The 12,080-nt window shown below is 45.4% G+C and overlaps 1 protein-coding gene across 1 annotated transcript in view; it reads left to right on the top strand.

The window, feature by feature from the left end:
* SORCS3 (sortilin related VPS10 domain containing receptor 3) overlaps nucleotides 1-12,080 on the top strand; it is a 501,281-nt gene that overhangs the window by 1,369 nt on the left and 487,832 nt on the right. The gene's annotated exons all lie outside the window — the stretch shown is intronic.

The following is a 12,080-nucleotide window of genomic DNA, read 5'->3' as shown; positions in this document are numbered from 1 at the left end:
GCACGAAAAGCACCGGGGCTGAGCGCCGGGAAGTTAGACCGGAGGATTTGTTTGAACCCAATTTCCCTCCCCTCTCCACAGGGAGGAGAGAGAGACTCCTCCTTTGCTTGGCTTCCCCTGCATCTGTCCATTGATTCTCCTTCTGCTGTTTCTCTTTATATATCTAATATGTACCTTGAAATGCCTCAGTGGGTCTGTGCGGGAAAACGAATGATGTGCAGTAAAAAAAAAAAAGACAAAAAACCCAAAACAAAACCTCTGAGGTTGTGTGCTCTGCCTGTTAGAGGCAAGGCAGCTCATATTCATTCATTAAGCAGTAGGAACACACGCTGCTTAATGGGTTCGAAAGAGGAGCAAAGAAGGTGAAGCAGAATTAAAAAAAAATCAATTGCATATCATTCCTTCCCCCAAGTCAATAAACGACCAATTTAAAAATTAGTTCAGGCACCAGCGAAAGTTTGTGCTGGAGACTTGCTGGGCCCGGTTTGTGTCAAAAGGCGGCGCTCTTGAAGAGCATCTGTGCCCAGCGTCTGCCTGCTGGATAGGGCGGTGAAAGGAACATTGTTATGTTAGCAACTGCTACCCTATCTAGCTCCATGCTTTATAATACTCCCAGGACAGCCATAAGGGAATTTCAATTTTATTTTAACCTGATATAAGACATACTATTTCCACTGCGCCATAAAGCCTGAAAGCGGCATAATTTCAAGGGTTCAGGAAACCCTGATATAGGGTGACAATGTGCCCATTATTCTGATCATTACAGCTCGTCGCTGCCTTGAAGATACCTTTTGTACTGTTTTGCCTATATTGGAAATGTGCACGACACAATTAGAAGTATAAAGTGGAATGTCCAGATCTGAAAATTGTATTACACCTGGGGTTGAATGATCATTTGGGGCCTGCCTATCTGGGCAATGTACAATTCAGCCATCTCTCTATGCTTTTCTGAATGGAAGTTTTATCTCATTGTTATTTATTTTTACTTACCTAATCATGCTGACAGCTATCTAGATGTTACCTAGATTTATTCAGTTTTTAAAGGTAGCTGTGTTTGCTAGACATGAATTTCAACAATCACTTAAGATGAAAACAAATATTCACTGAAAGCTGCATATGGTATATTTTAGCATTACATTGTCCGTATGCTTCTTTAAAAATGTATGGAGGAATGTAGTGAAAAAAAAAGAGTCTATAAGCCCTGTTTCTTGTTTTCATTTCAGTGCTGAATTGAAGGAGACTCAGGAAAAGGAGCTAGCATATGGATTCCTAAGAGTTATTTGTAATTCTTATTAAACTAGCAAAGGGGACTCATTCTCCAGGCACTCTGGAAATAAAGGTTTTTTCAAGGTGCATTTCAGAAAGGGATTTTAAAAATCTCCTTTGCTTAGATCTCTCTTTTGTAGAAATGTGTCATTTAAAAAAGCAGCTTTATTTATGTTTTAAATTCAGGTCACTGATAAGGCTAATAAATTAAAGACTGTCAGATTGTTCAGGGCTTTTCACTAAGGTTTTGCCTCTGTCATGACACTGTGTATGGAAACCTTTTGGCTACTTTTGTGGCTGTATTTATTGAAGAGAATAACTGAGTGGTATATGTGGGAGTGACAAGCAAGCATGCTAATAAATAATAGTGTTCTCATGCCATGATTTGTCAAATCTGAAGTTTGGTACTTAGAGACTCGGTTTTCTTCACTGTCCCTTTTGGAGAATACATACTGTGTTTGTCATTCATTATTATTTGTTTTTAAGGCAGTGTATTGTGCGAGTCTACAGGGAAAGTTACATGCTTGAACTTGACAGTGTATGGAGGTACTTTCATGTATTATCTGGGAGAGGCAGATGCCGTGCCTGATATTGTACTGCAGTCCTGCGTTTACCCAATTTTCCAGTTGGGTTGAATCTGGTACGAGGAGGTCAAGCAATTTGCCCAAGGTCACACAATGAAACAGTGGTTTGGCTGAGATTAGGGCTAAGGGTTATGATATCTCTGATCACCAAGACTACAATGATGCCCAATCTAAAACCTTGAATCACATATTTTCTTAACTGGCAGTCGAGGTAGAACCGCAGGAAAGGAAATTAGAAATACCTGGAGGATATTAACTCATGTCCCATCATTATGCTGGAAGTCTTGGGGCAGTGAGGAGGGCATATGTATATGATTCAGAAAGGGTGGCCTTGAGATAGAAGTAAAGGGCTGGGAGTCAGGAGATCTGGGTTTTGTTCTTGCCCCTGCCTCGTGTGACCTTAGGCAAGACTATTAACATTTCTCTGACTCACCTTCCCCGTGGAATCCGGGTCATGCTACTTACCTCCCACAAAAGAGGTGTTGTGGAGTAGAATTAATTTCTGTTTATAAAACACAGAGATCCTGTGATGGCAATTGCTGTGGAAATGCAAAATATTATTGATGCAAGGGGGGGTTTGCAGACTCTCTACGCACATCCATAAAGAGTGGCTTGGCGTGACATAAGTGACTGAACTTAAAAAAAGGGAGGATTTTACATTGGACATAAGGCAGACACTTCTATCGGTAAATTGGGTTAGCCTAGAGAACAATTTATTGAGAGAAGTTACTGAGGCTGCCTCACTGTAGGGATGAGTAATGCAGCTGTAGACCGGAAGAAAAAGCTCATTGGAAAGGCTTTTGGAAACTCAGGAGAAATTTTGCTAAAATCTGTTGGGATCGTTTTTGGAAAATCCACAGGCTTTTTATTTTAAAGGAAATCCACTGGGAACATACACAGGACACAGATATGTTGTTAGTTGAGTATTTGTATCCTTTAAACTCATTATGTCGCTCCATCTTTTCCCTCTCTCTCTTTTTTTTAACTACTCCCCATCTGCCTGAGAGTTTTCATTGCTCCAGAGTTTCCACTCCCTACAAACTTCCTCCTACCTGTGGAAATCACTTTATCTGCTGGATTTTTCTAACTCTCCTTGCCCCACCCAGAGTTCTATTCTGGGGAGCTCAACTGTTCCATAGAAAGTTTGATGATTTGAGTCTTTAAACCTTGCCACCTTAGTTCTATAGAGGAGCCTTTGAGATTATTCCAACCGGCCATGCTGAATAAACTAAACCTCAGTGGATGTCTCTCCTGAAATTATCACAATTGAAATAGTTGCTGGGACTTCCACCACTAGGTTTCAGAGTTAACACCCAGTCTGAGATGAATGTGGCAGTTTACACCTCCTTTAGAGTTACTTTTTCATTCTGTTTGCAGACTAACAAAGACTGCACTGCAGCAGTTCATGTTCAGAAGGGGTTTTCTTCACAAACAGAAGAATTGGAAACTTAATATTTTAAAGTATTTTTTCTTTTTTTTCTCAGAAAACATTACAAATATCAATTATCCATTGAGACACCCTGACTTCATGCTATAGCACAAAATATAGCTGTCCTTACTGGTAGCAGGCCCTGTTTGGGGGGTTAGTGTAGCGGAAACAACTGCAAGTGATTGGAGTAAATGGCCCAGAAGTCCTTTTAATTCTTTGTCTTCTCTGGCTCATGTAGATGCAAGTTCCACAAAAAGATCTGGAGGCAGGGGGAGAACAGACCCCTTTGGATCATGTGTATACACAGAAGCACCAGAATTCTTTCCCTCTCCTTGTGCAAATGAAGCCTCCTGCTCAGTGGGCTGACAAATGACTCAGTGAAAGGAAAGTGGTATAAAAACTTGCATTGCTGTCAGCCCTTTCTCGGGAGTGACTCTAACAAATGCCTTTGGCAATAATCTGATGAGATTGCCAAACTGCTAACATACAAATTGTTTGTCATCGAGATATTGCTCACCTTCACAATGGTGAATTACAAGCAGGGGGAGCCCGGTGGCTGTAATATGTGCCAGGTGGCTTTTAATTAAGGTGCCTAACAATGCATTAAGTGGTGGGGAGAACATGAGAGGGAAATATTTATAATTCCAAATGGATAGCTCTGCTGAGAAAGGATTTTTAGTCAGGAAATGCAGGCTTTGGCTGGCAAGTGCTCCACTTGGGTTGCATTCTAAAATATTTACTTATAACATGCAAGATAGTGACGGAGTGACCAGATTAATTGTACTGCACTTGGGAGATATTTTAATTGCTGTGCTACCCAGATTTTTTTTTCAAATAGTTTTTGGCTATAGATGGTAGTCTCATCACTACTGGAATCAGCTTCTGTGTCACAATATCTTAATGCATTTCCCTTCTCTACCATGCCTAATAATGAAGTCTGGCACAAAAATCATTCTCTGGGACTTTGCCAGAAAAAAATAAGTTTTTAATTAATATTTCAAGGGGGGTGGAGAACTAAAAATGGAATGCTGACATGGTGTAATTGTTTTTGAGGTTTGTGTTATGTTGCCAGGGCATGAGAAAAGAGCCTGAGGATATTTCCTTCCAATTACTTATCTCCAGGCTGTTTCATTGAAAAATTGGATTGATATCTCATGGAAAGAAACTTTAAGGGGTTTGCTGCTGCATTCCTTATGTGCTGCCTCTGAACCCATTCAAGACTGCAGATGCTCCTGCCCCACAACCCTGCTAAAAGTCACAGGCCACAGCTGCTATCACAGCCCATGGTTGAAGAGTGAACCGGTCATTTTCAGTTTTCTGGTTGCGGTAAGTTTCAGGGTATAGCCCAAAAGTTTTGGGTGCACAAGGAATGCAGGATGGGGACTATGATTTGTACCCAAGATTTTGCAGCAATTTAAATGGAAACCAAACCAACTGTGTGTTTAAGGAGAAGAGTCATCTACTTGCAAGAAAAGAAGACTTGGAAGTTGGTTTAAGTTGGGTAGAGAATGGATGGTAGGCAGGGGAGTTCTCCCCAGCCAGTGAGGTGGAGGCAGGTATGTCCCATATTCCAGGCAACGGGAAAATAAATCAGATCAAGTGACCAGGATTATAACTGGATTAATAGGTAGAGATTTTGGGTAATAATACTGCAGTAACATCTGGGAAGTGTTGAAGTCTAATGGTTAGAATGCAGCATGAGGAACAAAGGATCCGGAGTTTTAATCCTGGCTCTACCCAGTTACTTATTGTATGACTTCGAGTAAATTACATGGGACCCAATCTGGCAGTCAGTGGGAGATTTGCAGGATCCAGCCATGTAAGATCTTTGTGTCTCAGCTGACTCATCTGTAAAATGGGGGATGGAAGTGTCTGTTGTAAGTGGAGGTAGCATGTGGAAGTAGATCTGGAGTAGGTTTGGGTTTGAAGCCAAGCTAGAGGTTGGCTTCTGGTATGGGGGTGGTAAAATGACAAGAAAGTGCATAAGGATCTCAAACTGGTACCAGGCCAGTTCTGGTTTTAGATCTAAGCCCAAATTGTAGGGGCAGGTTGGGATCTGGTCAGGTTTAAAATTAGTCGTGTTTGGGTTTAAAGATCCAGGTTAGGCCTGCCTTGAGTTGTCAGGATTAGTTAACTCGCAGTGATTGTGGGTTGGAAAGCATTATGGGTCAAATCCTGTGACTGTAGCAGATCCACAATGTGGCAGAAGTACCTCCATTGAAGTTGTTGGAGCTAGGCCAGTTTACACCGGCTGAGGATCTGGCCTGGGATAGTTCATAGCAGTGGAGCTGAAGATGAGGGAGAGAACCCGAGGATCATTGGAGGCTGTGCAGCTGAGTTCTGCAGTGGCTTTCTCTGCAGGGGTTCCTGGGTGGGCAGGGGAAGGGATACATGGCCAGTGGGTTTGTGAACTTTCCAGGTCCACTGGATTGCAACTCCACAGAGGGGTTGAATGCAAGAGGATATATCAGTAGTAGTAGCTGAGGTCAAATTGCACAGGTGTCCTGTGCCCTATATTGTGGGTAGGGAAGGATTCTGTTCCCTTCCAAGCACGGCACTTTCCTTTAACTTTAGCTTTGCTGGAGACATGAGAATTTGGCCCTACGTTATTAATTACTTAGAGCGCCGATCCCGCGAGTACTGAGTGTGCTCAACTCCCATGTCAGGTAATCAGCTGATGAACAGCACTGTAAGGGTGTATGGCATTCTCCCCTTTTACTCCTCTTCCCTGTCCAGGATCTCTCTTCTAATATGCTCCCATCCCACCAGAGCTGACTCTGACTTTCACAAAGTCCAAATCGCCACTCGAGGTCCCAAACTGACAGCTGGTTCAGCATCTTCTGGCATTAGGTTCCCTGTCGCTGACACAGATCAACCAAATAACAATTGGATACATCGGAGAGATGATTTTAATAAAAAGAAAATCCTCTCACAGTAGTTAGATTTTGTTTTGCTTTATGGCTTTAGTGTTGCAAAAACAAACAGTGCAATAGGGAAGAAAAATACATGCAGAGAACCTGTACAAAGAGGATGTGATTACATAACTGTGATTTTAAAATAATCCTTGTCTATGTTGTCTATTTTACTTGTCATGATTTTATCCGATTGATTACTTTTTCAGCTGGGATGGTGAAACTAGCCTGGTCAGTCTCACATTTAGTTTAGAGTCCCTTTTACTTTCTGGTTCTCCTGCAGTGTCACAGGATCACGTGTGTGGGATCATAGCATGTCAGGGCCCTGCTTTAACATTTGCTTTTAAAGGTTTGATAGCATCCCTTTAATAAAATACTGAACCACACTTTACCTTAATGCACTAGTCTACCAGGGAATAATGAAATTATAGTGGCTTGATCAGAGAACTGGGAACCCGGTCGCTGGGATCTAATGCAGGCACTGACTTTGAATCTGGGATTTGCTGAGGATATTCCAGGGACATAAGTACCCAAACCCTAACTCCCTTCGGTTCTTTTGAAAATCCCAGCCTTTCTTTCTGCTTCAGTTTCCCCATCTAGAAAAAGGGGGATATTAATATTATAGTCAGGGATAATGTGAGGATTAATTAATTGGCTAATGTTTGTAACACGGGTCCAAAGGGTGCTGTGGGTGCTAAATATCACTATGATGAATGGTTCACGCTAAAGTTAGGGGCAATTCCCCGTTTAATAGGCCAACAAACTCCCAGAATACAAAGGAATCCAAGAAAAGCAGAAGTTAAATAATTGCAGCACTTGTAATTTTTTAGTCGGAAATGGCTGAGGACACGATACTTCTCCCATTGAAATCAACTGGAGCATGATCCTGGTCAGTAACATCCAAAGAGTGTTGCGGGTGTTTTCTCCTTTATCCCTTGATATGAAACAGAAACACCAGCCGGACAGATCTGAAAAGCATCACAGAGCTTCGTTGCCCAAAATAGCATTGCTCTTAATTAGCTCTAACATGACCCCATATAACCTCGGGGCAAAAGCTTTGGAAATGAGAGATCTCGGGTTCTGCAGCTTCAAAGCACATCCAGTGGGGAGTCTAACACTAGAGGGAGTGTGGACATTTAATAAAATAAAGTGAAATGCTGCACAAATGGGGAGGGGGCCAGAGGGGGCTGTAAAATACATTATGGAAGATGGATGTTGCTAAAATATTAATACTGGAAATTCACTTGGCATCGTTGACTCAGTGCAACTCCAGCTGTAAGAGGCTTCCTTTACACAGTGAGGTGAATAGTCTTAGCCCACACCATAATCGAATGCTTTATGCTTCCATCTAGGACCCATTCTACTGTTGCTTCTGCTCTCTTTTCCCCTTTGGTTTCTCTTTAATTACTGCCTGAGCCTGGAGATAGGATCTTGGTTGCTTGGGCGGCTCATAGGCTGCTGCTGACCACAACTCTCACCTCCAGCCTGAACCTCTGCCTGCAAAATCCCTAGCATCTCCACAGCAGCTGCCTGTGATTGGATTGGAAAAGGGATGCGGTTAACTCTTGGAGCAGGGGAGGCAAATCTCCCAGTCCTAGACTGGAGCAGTGAAGTCAGCTCATTCTCACTCCTTCATGCCAGCCTGTAACCCTCCTCCCTCTGCTATCAATCAAGTGAGGACCCTCTGACCCACATACTCTCCTGGCTCCCTGAAATGTACTCCTTTGTCTCTTCCCGGCAGGCAGAAAGATTCTTAACCTTCACCCTCGCTTCTTTGCTGAGTGTCACTGCTGGTCACTTCCTCTGCACTTCCCATCACTCCTGGTCTAGCCCCTCTTCTGTGCAAGTGTAACCCACTGGTGAGTGTGTGTTATAGGTCTGCCTCTGTGCCTGGTCCACACAGCCTAGGAGTCAGGGGACTTCAGCTCACGCTGTAGCTACTCACGCTTTTAGCTCTGGAGGACTCTGGTTCAATCCCCAGTGTGCTGGCCAAGATGGGGTCCTTACAAAAGCCTCTCCTGTCTGTAGCATTCCGCTCCCCTTCCCTCTGAGGGCAGGTCTACACTGGCAGCGGCATGTTGAGTACGGATGCTGCCCGCCCCCCTAGCACGGGTATAAATAGCAGTGTAGATGGTAAGGCACTGCGTAGGTCTATAGGATACGTACCTTACATGGCTCACTGTGCACCCAAGTGGATCATCTCCCATCCACACCGCTATTTTTAGCAGGGTAGTTTCCCGCTGCTTCCCTGCTGCCGAAGCCTTTGACCACCAGGGGGAGAGACTCCAGCTGCTCTTGTTGCCAGAGCCTTTCCCTGCTGCCGTTCACTGGCACATGTGATTACACGCAGCAGTGTGGACACAGCCTGCCTTTCACTGTGGCAAGTAGCTACCCATACCCTACATGCCATTGCCAGTGTAGACCAGGCCAGGGTGGGGGTTGGGATGGGATCAAGGACTAAGACTGGAATTACTCACATCCACTTGAAACTGCAGAGGGAATCTGGGGAGGCAGAAGCTCATTACCTCATTGTAATTCAACCAGGGGAATAATACTACTAACTGAGGCTGGGCCCTTGTGGTTAAAACACTGGTGTGGGCAGTGGGAGATCTGCGTTCAAGTCCAGTCACTCCGTCTCTGGTGGCCCAGTTCCCCCTCTGCAAAAGGATGATAATTCCCTCCCTTACAGGGCTCTTGCCAGACTGAAATGAATTAGTTTCGTATTGTTTGTAAAGCAATGTGAGAGTGTCAGATGGAAGGGGCTGTATGAATATAAAGCATTATCGTATTACTCTTGGAAACAGTGCTGCGCGGTCGCTAATGCTCATACATGGTGGAGCCCTTGGAACATCTCATTGCCTAAGGGAAAAGAAAGCAACGGATGGAACTGGCCACTTGACATCAGCTGTGTCTGAAGGGAGGCTCCAGCAGGGCTTTAAGCAACAGCGAAAGCACCGAGGAACCATTGTAATTTGTACCCATGCTTGCCACATGCACCGAAGGGGTTTTTGTGGGGCTCTTTGAACACAAAGATAAACATTTAAAGGCACACTTCACAAAGGGTGCCTCTAATGCGGGGGTGAGGTCCCTTTGAACCACTCCCGGTTGATCTTGGCTGCCAATCCAGCACTTTAGAGGTGACAGAAAATACTGCAGAAATAAAATTTAGCTCTTTTATGGTCCTTTTCATCCACAGATCTCAAAACTCTTTACAAAGGAAAGTCAGTGGCATTTTCCCCCATTTTACAGATGGGGAAACAGGCAAACTGTGGCAAAGTGACTTGCCCAAGCCTCACCTCACTGGCCAATGGCAGAGCCAGCAACAGAACCCAGGTCTCCCACACCAGTTCCTTACCCACTGATCCTCACTACTTCCCAGAAAAATATAGCTTATTCTAATACAGTTTTAAACTCACTCAAGTTTTGAGCTTGTGTTCCACTTACAAGAGATTGAGTGAAAAGGGGAGAAGGAAGGAGGGGAAAGCTAGGATGAAAAGTGGAACCAAGAGTGGGCAGAATAAGACTGTCTGTACTAGAAAGTTGCACTGCGTCAACTAAAATAATTTTAAAATTGATCTAGTTAAATTGGTGCGAACCCCTGACTTAAAACTGATGTAAGTGCATCTGCGTCAGAGGCTGGCATCCTTTCAGCTAAATCACTTTTCAAATCAAGTTAGTTAAATGGGTGCCATTTTCTGGTTTGGACAAGGCCTAAGAAACATATGCAGAGAGACTGTGGAAAAGGGAGCAGGTAGGTAGAAAGCAGAGCGTCCAGAGGAAACATACTCACAGTAGAGGGGTCACCTACTTGTATGAGAATTGAGCCAATAGGGGGTTCCTCTAAACAGGATGCTTGTTAGCTAGTGATTTTGAAAGTAATGGAAATTCCGTGGGCACATGGAAATCCCAGGGGATTAAGTTACAGGAAATAAAGTTGAATGGACTCAAACTGGTTTTGTGAGCCCACAAAATAATTTGTGAGGCTTTTCCCCACAGGCAGTGTGTGTGTTTCCACTCCAGGTGCTGGGTGAATGTCGACTGATCCAGCCTCACAACAGTCCTTTGACGTAGGGAGGTATCATTGCGCCCATGTGACTGGCCAACTGAGGCAATGCGGGGCTCAAAGGTCAGATTGTCTCTGGGCACAAGGGCTGGAGAGGCAGTGCGAAGAACTTCCTTATTTCTTGTATCTTTGTGCCGGGGCTGGACAGAATCCACTGGGGAGCACTGTACCTGCTCCCTTCTAGCATGCCCCTCTCTGTGTGCCTGCTGTCTGAAAAGGGAAGGTGTGGGGGACTCTGCCCCCTCCCTACCATCTGGCTGACAGACTGGAGCCTCTCCAAAGGTGATGGAGCTGCTGCGCTGGCTTTTTCATCCCCAGAGGAATGTGGACTGACTTCACACCCAGCACGCAGGGCAGACTCTAGCTGTAAGTGGTTTGCCCATGGACATACAGCAAGTCGATGGCAAGAATAGATCACCTAAGGTCTGCTTCCCAGTGCCCTGGCCTAATAATCCCCCCACCCCATCTATAGGATTGGAAGGGTGTGCAAGCGAATAGGGCACTGGCCTGAGACTTGGGAAGACCTGAGTTCACTTTCTAGCTCAGCGACACCTTCCCTGCGTTATCCCCATTTTACAGATCCTTCCCTACCTCTCAGGAGTGCTGTGCTGATGAAGGCCCTATGAGCACTTAGGGCTTGTCTGCACCTAAAATGCTGTAGTGCTTCCGTGAAGACGCTACCTATGCTAACGGGAGGAGCTCTGGCATCAGCCTAGGTACTCTGCAGTAACTAGGTCAATGGGAGAATTCTCCTGTTGATGGGTGCTGCCTACACAGGGCGCTAGGTTTGTTTAACAGCATCACTCAGGGGTGTGGATTTTTCACACCCCTGAGCGACATAGTTATAGTCACCTAATTTCCTAAAGTACACCAGGCCTTAGATTGAGCGACAGGCCAGAAGCTTCACCACTCAGTGTTGGGGCCAGTTTTTCAAAAGAACTCAAAGGGCTTGTCTACAAGGGAACATTATGCTGCTGTGAGCTAAGGTGTGAATTTAAACCACTCTAGTTATACCGGTATAACTCCCTGTGATGGGTTGTGCGCCCCACCCAAGGCCTGAAGGGGTTAAGGTGGCCAGGTGGGCCAATTAACTGCCTGGACTGCACCTGGAGGATGAGCCAGGGAGCAAGGACTAATTAGGGATGAGGTTTAGCTGGGCAGGAACAGGAGGGGTTTGTATAAAGGTCAGTAGCTGAGAGTAGCTAAGGGCTTCAGAGAATGAGGCTGCAATCACTTTCAGGATGAGAGAAGACAAAGTAGCCCAGGGATACAGCAATAAGGGTTAGGATGGTGCAGATTTGGCTCCTGATTAGAGGGTTCCTGAGCTGGAGCCTGGAGTAGAAGTCCCACCTGGGTTCCCCTACCAGCCGCTGGGGAAGTAGCACCGTTGGGGCAGTGAACAAGAAGACTGCCTGAGCTTACTGGTAAGGAAAAACTTTGATACCCTGGAAGGGGAGGAATACAGGGCCTGACTGGAGAGCCAAGGCACGAAGCAGGAGCAGTTGAGTTCTCACTGATGGAGTTCAACCACAGGAAGAGGTATTCACCTGGCTAATTCCTGAATGTGGCCAGAAGGTGGTGCCACCCAGTGGTGAGTAGAGCACCCTGTGACCATGGGCAGTGCATGAAACCCCCCACTTTGATGAGGCTAGCCCCCGGCCCTGCTCCTTCTACCTCCCCCTTTGCCTGCTGGAGCCCTGAGGGGGGTCCCCCGCCCACAGCTGGAGGAGCCTGCCCTGGCTGGCCAAAGCACCGGCCTGCCCACTCCAGCTGAGCCTCTGCTGGCTTTGGGGGAGTGAGGGTGGGGCCTTGGGGCAGAGTTTGGG

Source organism: Chelonia mydas, chromosome 7 (genome assembly GCF_015237465.2).
Source record: "Chelonia mydas isolate rCheMyd1 chromosome 7, rCheMyd1.pri.v2, whole genome shotgun sequence".
NCBI lineage: Eukaryota > Metazoa > Chordata > Testudines > Cheloniidae > Chelonia > Chelonia mydas.
Note: the sequence above shows the minus strand (reverse complement) of the source record. Positions and strands in the feature narration are given on the sequence as shown.